Below are 15,980 nucleotides of genomic sequence, written 5' to 3' on the forward strand. Positions count from 1 at the left end.
AAGGCACATTTTCTAAATCTGCTTTATCACAGCACTCATACCAAGACTCACACAGTCCTGATAAACAAGAAAACATGTTTCTCACAGCACCATAAGGCAGGTTAACTTCACAGGCATTTTCAAACATGGTCTGTCGTGCTTCTTTAATTCTCTAAACAACAAAAAACAATTACACTTTTAAATCGTGCACGTCCAATCTCCAATTTGACTCCCAGATTGACGACTACGCCAAAATGTCCTGCTTTCCTTCTCTTATTTTATGACCGAGCTCACAAAACCTCTCTGGAGTGCACTTCTTAGTTTAAAGAATACATTTATTGTTATTATTACTTCACCACAAGGTTCCTGAGAGACGCAATTAGTAGTTTGGATCACACGTTTAAACGTAGTCGCAGCAATGAAAGCTAAATATATCAAAGTACTGTTGCAATGCACACAGCAAATACATGTGATTATATAATAGGCAGCTAAACCCAAATACCAAATGTAATGTCTAATGCCACGTTAAAGCCAATAGGCAGCTAAATTGAATATAATATGTAATGTGCTACTGGTGAACATTGAGCAACTAATATGCGCAGTGGTGAAACACAAAATCATTGGTCAAACACAATTAATAGCATCACATTTACTGATCAGTAACTGTTTCGAAACGACAATCTGAAGCAAGTTTCCTCAATGCAGATATATAAGTATTGACGTCCTCTCCACTTTTCTGTTCCCTCCTGAAAAATGTATGTTTCGCTATGACTGAACTTGGTGGAGCATCAAATCTGGTAACAAGTTTCTTAAGAGCCTCTTCAAATTCGTCCAGTTCTTCGCCTTCTTCCAGCTGAATATCAGGTAAGTGTTTGAATACAGATCTTCCCTCGAATCCTAAGGAATGGAGTAGCAAGCATTTTTTCCTTTCAGGTCTGAACCTTGATGCTCCAATAGCCCCCAAATACGTTTCAAAAGCATCATACCACTCTTTCCATGGTATAACCGGCTCTCCAGGTGTTTCCAAAAATGGTGGTGGAGGGTTAACAGACTGCATGACAGCTAGATGGAGCCAAAATGTCACTTTAAACAATGTAAAACCAAGATAGTAAAGTCTTTACCAACTTACCAACTCCACAGTAAGTTTTAAACTGAAAAAATTATAGAATCCTTGGTTAAAATTACTGTTTAAAGATGGCCGTCACATTTCCTTAGGGATCTAGACTTCCTGTAGATACACCCCTTTGACTAGAGGGTCATGGGAGAAACAACAGGCAGTTCTGGTTAAGTTTCCTGTAATTAACCTTGGATCCCCAAGGATTAAAGTTGAAGAGAACAACAGGCACGTGTGAGTCTCTGAGCAACGATGTGATAGCCTGGGCTGATTCAGCTCCACAGCTCGTCGCCACATAAAGTAAGCTGAACAGGAGACATAATCCGACAGAAAACTATGTTTGTTGAAAACAATGTTTATTTTCTTACTTTAGTGACACGGCATATAGAAAATGTCCAAATCCCATCACCCCAGCACAGCGCAGATCGTCTCTCGCTCCTCCGCTCCCCAACTGCCGTTTCTCGAAGTCCTGGATTCCTAGCGCACCACACGCGCGTCAGGAAAACCCGAACACTGAGAAGCAGACTCGTGCGAGCAGCTCCGCTGTGCGTGCAATCAACTAGCGAGATTCTAGTTGCACGCGAAGCGGCAGACACTACACTTAGACAATACTAAGCATCTGAAGAGGAGTTACAGGTTAGACTTTGAGCCTAAGGATTTTGATCACATGAGGTCTACTGGGATGAAGGCACCTTAATGAAATACTGCAGAAAGCACAAGTTTGGGGAGCGTTAGAGACGTGGGAAGGCAGATGGGCAAAGAAAAGAGATAAAAGGAAAAGTGACTGCTCGGAGCAGCGATAGTGCCTGATACCGGGACAATAAAAATGCTACCCATGAGAGAGACAGCTGGAGGGGTTCTTGTCCATGTACCATGGTCTAGAGGTGACATTCTGTCATTCACAAATGACTTCCCCAGGTTGAGGGAGAAGCCGATAGAGTGGTATCAGCAGATGTACAGGTTTGTGAAGCTTGCAAAGTGTCTGGGAAGACCTGAATACCCTTTTTGAGATTATAGTTCCAGCTGATTTGTGGCTTGAGTGCAAGAGAAGTGATGATTGGCCAACAGCGGAACCAGCAAGGGACAGGGCTACAGGAGCACAGTCTCCTGACGTGATAAGGTACTACTATAAGGTGATTGAGTTTTTGAAGCAGAAGGTGTCACCGCAAAATATTGATTGGCAAAAGATTGATTGAACGGTACAGGAAGCCAAAGAGTCGATACATGGCTACTATGAGAGGTTGTTGTTCAAGCACTATAGTGGTACAGAAGTTATAGAGGCAAAGGACATGAATCACCTTGTGTTCAGGTTTGTTGAAGGACTGAGAGCAGAGATTAGCCAGATGATTAAGAATCATTTGATCTGTTGGCAAGCGAAGCCGATTGATGAGGTGTTGCAGTATGTGAAATACTGTAGTGATGAAATTGAGTTGAAGCAGAGAAAGCTGAAGGAGAAAGTGATGCTAATGCAAATTAAGACAGCACAAGCAGGGATGCAGGGAAATGGTCTACAGCAGATTGGGCAACAGCCGCAAGGAAACAGGATGTTTCAGGCGCAAGTGAGAGGCAGAGGTCGAGGAGGTTTGGTGAACCATAGTCCAGATATGAATACCGTGATGGTTCAAAATGATGTGCAGGGAATGAAGGTGTTACCTTGTCATGCTTGCGGGGGCGTGGGACACTGAAAGCAGGATTGCCCAATGATGGTGCAGGAGAGTGTTGTTCAACAAAGCAATTATGTTAATGCATTCCAAAATGTTAAAGGACCAAGAATGAGGGATCCAAATCCGAACTTCCAGAATAACATAGTCCAGATACAGGGTTTTCAACCCATGCAACAAGTGCAGATGCCACGTGTACAACCAGTGCAGATGTAGCAAGTGCAACAGCAGATTCCTGTGGTACCTAGACAGCAAATGCAGTTGCCCTTAGCACCAATGGGACAGCAACAGGTGATGCTTCCTCAACAGGTCACAAGTCAAGGAGTGAGTCAAAATAATGCAGTACAACAGTTCCCATTGCGTGGTGAGAATGGAATAAACGATGAATGGTCGGATTAAAGTTCAGATGGTGAGGAGTGCAGGCTTGCAGCGTCCCTAGAAGTAGATCAGAGAGGGCCTTATGTGCAAGGGAAAGTTATGGATCACAAGGTTTCATTCTTGGTTGACACAGGAGCTACGCGTTCCACAGTCAGAAGTGCAGAAGTCCTGAAGCTGCCTCTTTCGTGACGTACAATAAAGGTAGTAGGTGTGGCAAGTCAGCTCCTGGCTAACCGGATTACAGATCCGTTTCAGGTTGAGATCGGTACTTTTCAGGTATTGCACAGATTTGTGGTTTGTGACTCAAGTCCCGTGTCCCTACTGGGAAGAGACTTACTGTGCAAGACGAGGTGTTCTATCACTTGTTCCAATGAAGGAATTGAAATGCAGACAAACAGTGACGATGAAGGGGATGATGGTCAGATCTCAGAGCCTGAGACGGAGACCACAGATGAAGAGTACCACCTGATAAGCTTCTTCCCAATGTTCACAGTGACTGATCTGCCAGCAGATTTGCAGGGGACGGTAAAAGAGAAGGTGTGGGATTTGTCAGGAAAGGAAGTGGGACTGATAAAAGGAGTAGAACCAGTCAAAGTCAGTGTGAAGCCAAATGCTGTGTTTCCCCAGGTACCGCAGTACCATATGACGCAAGATGTCCTTATACAGGTAACGCAGATAATTGCAGACTTTGTGAAGCAAGGGGTCCTGAAAGAAGTGATGAGCAGTCTATGTAATTCCCCAATAACTGGACTGAGAAAGCCTTGTGGGAAAGTTTGTATTGTACAAGACTTGAGGAAAATTAATTACGTAGTGATGAAATGTTGCCCAGTGGTGCCAAATCCAGCTGTGATCATGTTCCAGGTTCCGTTTGATGCAGAATGGTTCTCAGTTGTTGATTTGTCCGATGCATTCTTTTCTGTACCTCTTCACGAGGACAGCCAATTTCTTTTCAGTTTCAAATTCTTGGACAAGGTTTACAGTTGGTGTCGAATTCCCCAAGGGTTTTCGGAGTCACCTTCCATCTTCAATCAGAAACTGAAGAAAGATTTGGAGTCATTGGAATTGCCTTTCCAATCGACTCTAGTACAGTACATTGACGATTTGTTGATTGCATCCATAACAAGAGATGATTGCAAGTATGATACTATTGCCTTGCTGAACTACTTGGGAAAGAATGGGCATAAAGTGTCCCCAAAGAAGCTGCAATATTGTCAGAAAGAGGTGAAATACTTACGTCATCTGATTGAGAAAGGGTAGAGGAAAATATCCAAGGAAAGAGTGACCGCCCTATTACAGATGAATCCCACAACAACACGGAGAGATTTTAGGATGTTTCTGGGAATGGTGGGCTACTGTCGCCAGTGGATCCCGAATTTCTCAGTCATCTCCAAGACATTGGTGAGACTGATGGCTAAGGAGGTTAAGGATGGCCCAGATGTCCTAACACTGACAGAGAAAGCAATGAAGGCGTTTACCGAGCTGAGGGAGTGTATGTGTACGGCTCCAGCTTTAGGTATGCCTGATTACACAAAGCCTTTCGTCCGGTTTTGTCAGGAACGTGATGCTTGTTCTTTGTCTGTCCTGACACAGGTCCATCGAGGTGCAAACCGACCAGTAGCATTTTTTTCAGCTACTTTGGACCCAGTTGCAGCAGCCTTACCAGGTTGTCTGCGTGCAGTAGCAGCAGTTGGTCAAAGCCTCACACAGTGTGAAGGCATAGTGATGGAGCATCCTTTAACAGTTATCGTCCCACACTCGGTTGAGATCTTGTTAACCCGAACAAAAACGGAGCACGTGACAAATGCAAGACTGACAAAATATGAAATGATTATATTGGGGTCACAAAATGTATCATTGAAAAGATGTACAGTGCTGAACCCGGGAACTTTGCTTTCAAATGAAAACACAGAAGTTGAGGATGCTGATGATGTAGAACATGATTGTCTTGAGGTAACAGAAATGTGCACCAAACAGAGACCTGATATTAAAGATACACAGTTGGAAGAAAATGACCACATTATTTTTGTTGATTGCTCATGCTTAAGAGACTCAGTAGGGGTGCTAAGAGCTGGATACGCCGTGTGTACGATCATTAGTATCCTGGAAACCTCTTGGCTTAAAAGAGTATATTCCGCTCAAGTGGCAGAATTGGTTGCTCTTACTGGAGCTTGCCATGCTGCTGCCGAATTGAGGGTAACTATCAATACTGATAGCAGATACAGATTTCTAATTGTCCATGATTTTGGCCAGCTATGGTCACAGAGGGGTTTCCTGACCTCTTCTGGTTCTCCAGTGAAAAATGGTGAAAGAATTAAGGAGTTGCACGCGATTCAGTTACCTCATGAAATTGCCGTGGTAAAATGCAGTGCTCATGTGAAATCACAAGATTTTGTGTCAATGGGAAATGGATATGCGGATCAAGTCGCAAGGTTTTGCGCATTGAGCTGCATATCGTTCAAGGATCAGTGGGAATTGCTACCTGAAACAGAAAATGAGACATGTACAGGTTACGCATTAAGGGTGGTTGACACATTGGAGGAATTTAAACTGTTGCAGGGACGTGCCAGCAGAGATGAGAAACGCTCTTGGCTTAAATTGCAATGTGTACAAAGACCAGATGATTTGTGGGTTTCGGACGAGGGAAAATTGGTTTTGCCGAACAGTCTTCTGTCACAGTTTGCAAGGTTTTACCATGGTTAAGCACATATTGGGAGAGGCACCATGATCAGGTTGTTCAAAATTGACTGGTTCAACCCAAAGTTCAGACAAGCTGCGGAAGTGATCTGTCACAGGTGCATCATCTGCCAGCAGATGAATGCGGGGAAAGGGGCCGTGGTGAATTTGAGCCACACTGTGAGAGCAGGAGGTCCATTTAGCAGAATGCAATTGGACTTTATTGAGATGCCTGTGTGTGGAGGTCTGAGATAGGTGTTGGTGATTGTGTGTATCTTTAGCCACTGGATTGAAGCTTACCCTACACGCAGAAATGACAGTCTCACAGTAGCGAAGCTGCTGCTTAGGGAATTGATTCCACGTTTCGGGTTTCCGATCTCTTTAGAATCAGATAGAGGAAGTTACTTCAAGAACGAGGTGGTTAAGCCATTGTGTGCAGCATTAAACCTCGAACAGAAGTTGCATTGTATTTACCGCCCTGAAGCGTCAGGACTAGTGGAGCAGATGAATGGTACCCTGAAGTCGAGAATGGCAAAAATGTGTGCAGCTACAAATTTGAAATGGCCTGGTGCGTTGCCCTTAGTGCTAATGTCAATGAGAAATACACCCAACAAGAAAACAGGACTGTCTCCTTATGAAATTCTCACTGGCCGAGCTATGAGTCTGCCCGCAGTCCCTGCAAATGCTCTTGTGAATATCACAGATGATATGGTGTTGGACTACTGCAAGGGTCTGGCTGATGTGGTCCGCTCTTTCTCCCACCAGGTGGAAGCTACCACCGATAAATGATCCAGGTCACAACCTGAAAGCTGGTGACTGGGTTGTCATCAAGAAACACGTGATGAAGTTGTGTTTGGAGCCACGTTTGAAGGGGCCATATCAAGTAATACTAACAACTACTACTGTTGTGAAGTGTGCAGGAATTCCAAACTGGATTCATGCCAGTCACACGAAAAAGGTGACGTGTCCAACTGATGAGGAAATTGAGTTTTCGAAAATAAAAACTACAGAAAAGGAAGTCTCAGGGCCAGAGAGTAATAAAAGGGGAACTGAGACAGAAGGAGAGCCCGTTGAGGACAGCTTGGTCACTTTAATAAGAGACGAGACCCAGAGGGGTGACAGTGAGCCTATCTCAACTGAGGCACCAGGAGGGCCGACTCAGAGAGAGGTTCTCCCAGAAGCAGATGGATGCGGAATTGAAGTTGAGCCCCTGACAGACCCAGCAGGCGAAGGAGTTGAGGCGGAAGAGAGTCAAAGAGTCCAGACTCCTCCTGAGCCAGTTGCAGGTCCATTAAGAGAAAACACCATGGAGTCAGAGGAGAGCAACGAGCTGCCACAAGGAAGATCAAAGACCAGGGAGACGCTGAAAGGAGATAAGTGGCCAGAATCACAAGTGACAAAAGGAAAGGTGGTTATTGAAGATACAATAGAGGGAGAGGTCGATACAACAAGAAAAGAAGATCTGAGTGAAGGAAAATTGCAAGGTGATCGCAAGTTGAAAAGAAAGAGAGTAGCAAACGGAAGGTACTTAGGTCCTGAATGGGCATATGCAACATCAGCTGAGTGGCAACAAGAGTTCTTGGCATTCTGTTTTGATCGAGAAGTCCCAGGTCAATACTATGGTACCTGAGTCCAGTTGAGAGACTCTTAGAGGGCGTGAAAATTAAGTTAAAGGAAAACTAAGAAAAGAGACTGATAAATTACCGGATGTGACACTGTTAACCTGAATTGACTTTCGAAAACTGATTTGACAAGCTGCTAACCTGAATTGACAAGGATCCTAGAGTGAATGTAAAAGCTGTAAATACTTGCTGAAGAAAGACTTTCGCTTACTTTAACTTGCAGAAGAAAAAAAAAAAGAGGAAAATTCTCAACCATCCTCTGTTGGTTGCTGTTTGAACTGATAATTCACTTTCTGATTCTTTACAGATCATGGCTAACACTAGAGATGATAATAAGGGAAGTAGGCGCTGTAAATGTTTGGGTGTTGTTTTGGGTGTCGTGTGTGTGATATTCATTAGACTTCTGATTGTGGGAATGCCTTTGGTGGATAAGAGTGAAACTAACAATGCTACAATTCCTGAGACCGCTGCTACACTAACAGCTTGGGAGAGGTTCGAGCAGGACACAAGATATTTCCATGAGGGAACTAATGTGAAGGGGGAACTATCAACTAATGTTTTCTATTGCTTGCTGAGTGAGTCTGTTGACACTATGGATGCAAAAGATTGTTATGTGTGTACACAGATTCCTGTTTCAGTGCAAGAGGGGCTACATATCATAGTTTGCCTTTAACCTATGGGATAAGCTGTAGTTTGTTACTAACATGGTTCTATAACCAGGAAGAGATTTAGTACTTTTATTCAAACCATGACCTGGTGTTTTCTTATGTGCCTGTCATAGAGGATTTGAATAGTGTAGCAAAATACTATAACATAGAATTAGTTAAGGGGTTCTTTGAAGCGACATTAACAATTAGTACATCTTATGCACACCACAATAATCTGACATGATTGCTTACACCTGTAGAGAAAAGCTTTTTAGATCACACAGAGGATGGAAGGAGGGCATTGAAGGGGAAGTTAGAGAAGGGATTGCAGCAGCGAGCTTTTGGAAATAGTGAGAGCTATAGTGCAATTAGGGAGCAAGGGAAGTTAGCTTTAGATGCACTACACATAGGCAAGCATTGCATTACGCGACCAAACTCATAATATGATAATGTGTTTGTGGGAACGAGTAAATGTAAGCATGTGTTTTTGTTTCAGAGTAAATGGACGTTCATGTTAAGTGGACAGGACCCAGCGATCCCTGGGATCTATTATATATGTGGACTTAATGCTTATTACCGTCTTCCAAAGGGTTGGTATGGGACATGTTATTTGGGAATAGTTTTCCCAAAGATATATCAGTTAGAGGACTTGAAAAAGTTCTCAAAATTGTCTGAAATACATCGTACTAGACAAAGGAGAGAGACTGCTGCTGGTGTAGTAGGAGACATATTTGGGGCAATAATTCCTTCAGTGGGAGTTATCTTGAATTTGATAAAGATTCAAAAGTTGTCTACTATTGTGGATAACATGCTGACAAATTTTACAGGGGCTATACTCCTGATGGATACTGAACTTGCTGCGGAGAGGGCTATGACTCTTCAAAACAGGCTTGCTTTAGACATTCTTTTAGCGAAAAATGGCGGAGTTTGTAGGATGCTTAATGAGCGTCATTGTTGTGCCTACATACCTGACAATAGAAATGAGATTAGAAGTATGCTTACTAACCTAACAAGAGATAGTACAGATTTGAAGGAACTGAAAGAGCCAGGTGTTTGTGAAAAGGTTGGAAAGGGACTTGCTAAAGTGGGAAGTTGGTTTAGTAGTATTTGGCATGGGATATTGGCAAACATAATACAGGGAATATTGATTGTTTTGGTTTGTTTATTTGGATTATGGTTGTCATGCAAAATTAGCAAAAGAATTAAATTGAAAATGGCGAAAAATAATGAGAGGAGGGAAGAAAAGAAACAGGAGAAAATGTTCAGAGCAAAATATGGAAAGGCAAAATCAAGGGAAGAAATTGAGATGAGGGAATTTTAAGGATGAAGAAAAATTGTAAAGGGAAAAGGATTTGTGTGATGACAAGAGTCATCAGAGGAGGGATTGTTGGAGTGTGACTTTTATAATCAATATTAACATGAAAAGCTTGCAGTTTAATGACTAATGAAACCGCATATAAAATGTGTTAATGTAATACTAATGTACGCGCTTAAAATGTGCCCACAGGGAATGACCACCAATGTATGCGATGATTAATGAAACTGACTAATAATGAATTTAAGAATGTACTCAACTATGGTTTTGTATTAATGCATCTTAATCAAGAGTTGTGAGTTAAGGTTTTGCTAAAGTTAATTACCAGGCCTTAGTTAGCAAGGGTCTGGGCCTAGCTGCCTAGTCTCATATTAAATGTGTTTTTCTAACGTGCAATGTGCTGCTTTCCTGAAGGGCACAAGCTGTACTTTTCCAGTGGCTAGAGATATGTGTGTAGCCGTAGTAAAGTCTTTCTCATGGAACCTGACTTGCTCAAGGAGACATTCTTGCCGAATGCAACAGTGTAATTCGTAACAGGTGCAAGGTCGCCTGAACTAGGAGAAGACAATGGAACTACTGACTGAAGCGACAAGTGTAACTTTTCTTACCTGACATTCCACCCGTTGAAGACGTCAATCACAGGACTCTTTGTACACACTGCATTTTTAACCAAGAGCGTGATTAAGAGCGTTTCTCTTCCCTGCTGGCACGTCCCTGCAACAATTTTAGTTCTTCCATCGTGTCAACCACCCTCAATGCGTAACCTGTGCATGTCTCATTTTCTGTTTCAGGTAACAATTCCCACTGATCCTTGAACGATATACAGTTCAATGTGCAAAACCTTGCGACTTGGTCTGCATATCCATTTCCCATTGACACAAAGGTGGTCATTACAACCCTGGTGGTCAGTGTTAAAGCGGCAGTAAGAACGCCAACAGTCCGGCGGAAAAAAAAAGGCATCACAACTGTGGCGGAAACCGGCAACAAAGACAGCCACTTTGACACTCCGACCGCCACAGCGGTACAAACAAACAGAGCGGCGGTCACCGCCAACAGACAAGCTGGAGACAATGTACCACCCACAATATCACAATCTACCAATCTGCCACCTTTTCTGGGGCTGATTCACCGCGAACAAAAACACAGCAGAAACTGGACTTCGAAGAGTAAACGCTTACCTCTACACACCCCACAAGGAACCAGGATGCCATGAAACCAGAGCTTCACATTTTTCCAGCCTTTATCTGCTTTTTCCTCTACCAGGAGCACGAATGCCGGCGGCGAAGACCACGGTGAGTACTGCACCTACGACACAGGGGAGGGGGAGGGAAAAAATAGGGAAACACACATGCAACACCCCCACCCTCACCCACGACAACACACACACTAATACAGCATGATACATTACAGTTACACCCCACAACCCCCGGAACAAATGCAAAGACAAAAGAAAATGAGTGTAACCATTGTAATCTATTAAAATCCAGGACGCAAAAATGTATGTACACTATAAACAAATATATACACCAAGAATAGAAGTCCAGGTATTGAACCATTTAAGTCTGTGGAACACTGGGCCCACACTGCATGGGCAAGGCCCACACAAGATACCTGAACATGACGGAGAGAACACTGCAGGGGCATCAGATAGAAATAAAACAGGCACCTCAGGGGGAAGGGAAAGGGGGGCACCTCAGCCGGTTGAGTGCACAATGCCAAATCCACGAGGGGGCCACATACCCACTGTTCAATCCTGGGGAGTGCAAAGCCACAGTCTCACAAGTCTCTACAGTGGGTGGTTTGCCCACTGTACAATCCTGGGGAGTGCAAAGCCACAGTCTCACAAGTCTCTACAGTGGGTGGTTTGCCCACTGTTCAATCCAGGGGAGTGCAAAGCCACAGTCTCACAAGTCTCTACAGTGGGTGGTTTGCCCACTGTACAATCCTGGGGAGTGCAAAGCCACAGTCTCTCAAGTGGATAACAGTCTCCACTGGTTCTGGAGTAAGCTTTGTGCCCAGAGTGCTTCATCCTGCCAAGGACAGAGGTAGTGGATGCCTTTCTCCACTGGTTCTGGAGGGGGCTTTGTGCCCAGAGTGCTTCATCCTGCCAAGGACAGAGGTAGTGGATGCCTTTCTCCACTGGTTCTGGAGGGGGCTTTTTGCCCAGAGTGCTTCATCCTGCCAAGGACAGAGGTAGTGGATGTAAATCTCCACTGGTTCTGGAGGGGGCTTTGTGCCCAGAGTGCTTCATCCTGCCAAGGACAGAGGTAGTGGATGCAAATCTCCACTGGTTCTGGAGGGGGCTTTGTGTCCAGAGTGCTTCATCCTGCCAAGGACAGAGGTAGTGGATGCCTTTTTCCACTGGTTCTGGAGGGGGCTTTGTGCCCAGAGTGCTTCATCCTGCCAAAGACAGAGGTAGTGGATGTAAATCTCCACTGGTTCTGGAGGGGGCTTTGTGCCCAGAGTGCTTCATCCTGCCAAGGACAGAGGTAGTGGCTGTAAATCTCCACTGGCTCTGGAGGGGGCTTTGTGCCCAGACTGCTTCATCCTGCGAAGGACAGAGGTAGTGGATGCCTTTTTCCACTGGTTCTGGAGGGGGCTTTGTGCCCAGAGTGCTTCATCCTGCCAAGGACAGAGGTAGTGGATGCCTTTCTCCACTGGTTCTGGAGGGGGCTTTGTGCCCAGACTGCTTCATCCTGCCAAGGACAGAGGTAGTGGATGCTTTTCTCCACTGGTTCTGGAGGGGGCTTTGTGCCCAGAGTGCTTCATCCTGCTCGTGGTGGACTCAGTAGCGTCAGTGCTCTTGGCGCTCATGGGCCAGCGGTGCTGGTGGCGGCGGTGTCCTTGGCAGCGGTGCTTGTGGCGGTGGTGTCCTGTTCAGCGGTGCTTTTGCGGCGGTGTCCTGTTCAGCGGTGCTTGTTGCGGCAGTGTCCTTGGCAGCAGTACTTGTGGCGGCGGTGTCCTGTTCAGCGGTGCTGGTGGCGGCGGTGTCCTGTTCAGCGGTGCTGGTGGCGGCGGTGTCCTTGGCAGCGACTCAGCTGCTGGCGGTCCTGCCTGGGTCATTGGGGCTGGTGCTGGCGGTCCTGTCTGGGCCAGCGGGACTGGTGCTGGCGGTCGCCTCCTGGCCAGCGAGGCTGGTGCTGGCGGTCCTGCCTGGGCCTGCCGGGCTGGTCGGATCCTGGGCAGCGGTGCTGATGGCGGTCTTCTCCGCCATGCTGCTCTTCCCAGACTTGCTGGGTTTCTTGTGCCCCTTCCCCACCTTGGAAGGTGTCGCAGCTGACTCCACAGTCCCACCTCTACCCCTGGGAGCAGCTTTGCTGGCTGTTGTCTTCCCCCTCTCCCGCCGGGCACTGGCCAACTTTTGATGCTTGACAGGTGGGGGACTGTCCGTGCTGTGGCTCCTTGCCACACTGGCTGCCCTGTTGCCTGGTGCACTCCAGAATCCGGTGACTACTGGCACCACTGGTCCTGCCACCGTTGTGGCTGAGGTGCTAGGTTGGGACCTGGAGAGTCGGGCCCTAGGAGACTGACGGGGTGGGGGAGGTGAGGGAAAGAGGTCAAGAGTGGCCAGGAAAAGTTTCTTAGGAACACTGGGACGGGTAGCTGGAGGGGGTTTGGGAGTGGAGGAATAGGTTGTGGTTGTAGGAGGTGTCCGTTTGGTGACTTTGGATGAAGGTGCATGCGCTGGAGGCTGTCGTGAGGTGGATGGCTGTTGGGTGGGTGTGTGGCTGCGTTTGTGTACCTTGGGTGGTGGCGTCACAGACACACTGGGAGAGGACACAGGGGATGTGTGAATGGTAGTGGGGTGGTGAGTGCACGTGAGCGGGGTGTGGTGGTGGGTGTGCTGGTGATGGAAGTAGTGGCTGTAGATGTAGTGCATGAAGGTGTGAATGGAGACGAGACTGGGAGGGATGAGGGAGACGAGGAGGAGGGGGACACAGTGGAGGTAGTGGATGTTGCTATGTCTGCATGTGTGTGATGCTTGCGTGAGTGCCTGTGGGATGTGTGGCGCTTATCTTTGCCTGAGCTTCCTTTGTGTGTTGAGGTGTGTGCATGCTGGTCTGATGGTGTGCTTGGGGTAGGCTGAAGTACAGGGGATTGGGTCTGGGTGGAGGAAGTTGGAGGGGGGAGGCTAGAGACAGGGACAATGGCTGCCATCTGTGCTGAGGCCAGAGTCTGAAAAGCTCGCTGATGGGCTGCTTCACCAGAATGAATGCCCTCCAGGAATGCATTGGTTTGTTGCAACTGCCTCTCTACACCCTGGATGGCCTTCAAAATGGTAGACTGCCCAACAGTGAGGGACCTGAGGAGGTCAATGGCCTCCTCACTGAGGGCAGCAGGGGTGACTGGGGCAGGGCCTGAGGTGCTGGGGCGAAGAAGATGCCCACCCTCCTGGGTGAGTGGGCATGGGGCAAAGGCTGAGGGGCTGCTGGGAAGGCGGTGCTGGAGGGGGGTGGCGGCTGTACCTGTAGATGGGGAGGGGCACAGATGGGACCGCCACCACAAGGGAGCTCCCATAAGAGGAGGAGTCCGTATCACTGGTGTCAGCTCCTGTCCCCGCCGTGGAGCTCCCCTCGCCCACCGTCCCACTGGTGGCTTCAGACTCTGTTGATTCGCCCTCCAGGGCCATGTGGGATGCAGCTCCCTCCTGCTCCGGTGCCACTGCTCCTCCGCCTGATGATGCTAATGCACACATGTACAGGGAGACCACAAAAAGGGGGGGGAAGACAGAAGAAAGACATGTTCAGTGCATGCATTACCGCTACCGTTGGCGGACATGACAGACACAGAAGCCCCCTGCACTACACCGTGCACTTGGGGTCCACTATACAATCCCTGGGACATGGCCTACAAGGCTATGGCCGATATCTGCACACATGGATGTCACAGGAGCCTGACTAGGTGTAGTTGGCACTGTACCCAGGTGGGGTGGGGTGGGGTGCCACAGGGTCTGCCTGAAAAAGGGGACTTAACTAGCACACTCGCCCTGGCCTAGGGAAACCCACAGCCCACCTCCCCCACCCAGACACCTCCACTGCGTGCTGAATCAGCAGAATGAGTGTGTACTTACCCCCTTCCAACTCCGGGTACGCCACCACCAGGATCCTTAACATCAGGGGGGTCATGGTTCGACGTGCACCACTCCCACGTTGGGAGGCCATCCCCAGCTGGGCCTCCGCCGTCTTCTTGCTCCAGCGGCGAATGTCCTCCCATCTCTTACGGCAGTGGGTGCTCCGTCTGTGATAGACCCCCAGGGTCCGGACGTCATTGGCGATGGCACGCCAAATATCCTTACTCTGGTGGGCGCTAACCTACATAAATTGTACAGGAGAAAAAGAAAAGTTATTACCAACTTCACCGTCACAGTCATTGGCCCGCATACCTATCCTTGCCATGTGGCACATGCACTCTCCGTCGTTTCATGCACACATCATTCTCCCCACCCCTACCTTTCATCCGCACGACTCCACACAGGCATTGCCCATACAGCATGCTCCCAGTGCACTTACCTGTTTGTCTGGAGGACCGTAGAGTAGCGTGTTCTCGGGGAGGACTCCATCCAAGAGTTTCTCCAACTCCTCCGTGATTCCCCAGATGCACGAGCCATTGTCAGTTCTAGACTGAGGTCACAGCAGCACTTGCAGTGTAGGTCCTGTCCTGTTGAAGATCAGGTATCGAGTGATTGAAGTGATAGACAATGGCGGTCACGTCCACGGTGGTGTGTACCGTCACCGCCGGCGTACATCGTCATTGGCTCCTGGGACCCATAGGGTCCAATGTTAATCAATGCAGAATTGCGCCGCGGCCTTCGACCGCCTACCGCGACAGTGTACAACGCCAGCGCAGTTACCTCACATCCCATTGTCCCACTTTACAGGTCAGGCAGCCGCCATTTCAGGGGACCACATGGCTTTATTTTAACTGCGTAACACATACCTAGGCCTTGCCTCAACACTCATACAGGCAAAATTCACGTTATAAATGGTTTTCTGAGTAAGGTTTGTTTACGAACCTCTGAGTTGGTTGACTCTGTGTTTGCTGTTGTCCTTCAGAGGCACCATCCGCTGGGACATGTGAGAAGATGGCGGCATTCTCCGGTGTACAGACCGCTGGTGGACCTGTCGACAATGGAGGAAAGACATGTGATCATCACCTATAGGCTTGATCGTGCCACAATCCTGGAACTGTGTGCCCAGTTGGAGCCAGACATGATGTCAGCTATCCGCCATCCCACAGGAATCCCCCTCAAGTGCAGGTGCTCTCAGTACTCCATTTCCTTGCAAGTGGGTCTTTTCAAACTACAGTGGCCATAGCATCAGGGATGTCCCAGCCTATGTTTTCCAACGTGTTGTCCAGAGTGTTGTCTGCCCTGCTGAAACACATGCAGAGCTACATCGTTTTCCCTCAGGTGGAGGATTTGCCTACAGTGAAAGGTGACTTCTATGCCCTGGGACATATCCCCAACATCATAGGTGCCATTGATGGGACACATATGGCCTTGGTCCCCCCACGCAGGAGTGAACAGGTGTAAAGAAACCAGAAAAGTTATCATTCGATGAATGTGCAGATGGTGTGTTTGGCCGACCAGTA

Source organism: Pleurodeles waltl, chromosome 9 (assembly GCF_031143425.1).
Source record: "Pleurodeles waltl isolate 20211129_DDA chromosome 9, aPleWal1.hap1.20221129, whole genome shotgun sequence".
Classification (NCBI taxonomy): domain Eukaryota; kingdom Metazoa; phylum Chordata; class Amphibia; order Caudata; family Salamandridae; genus Pleurodeles; species Pleurodeles waltl.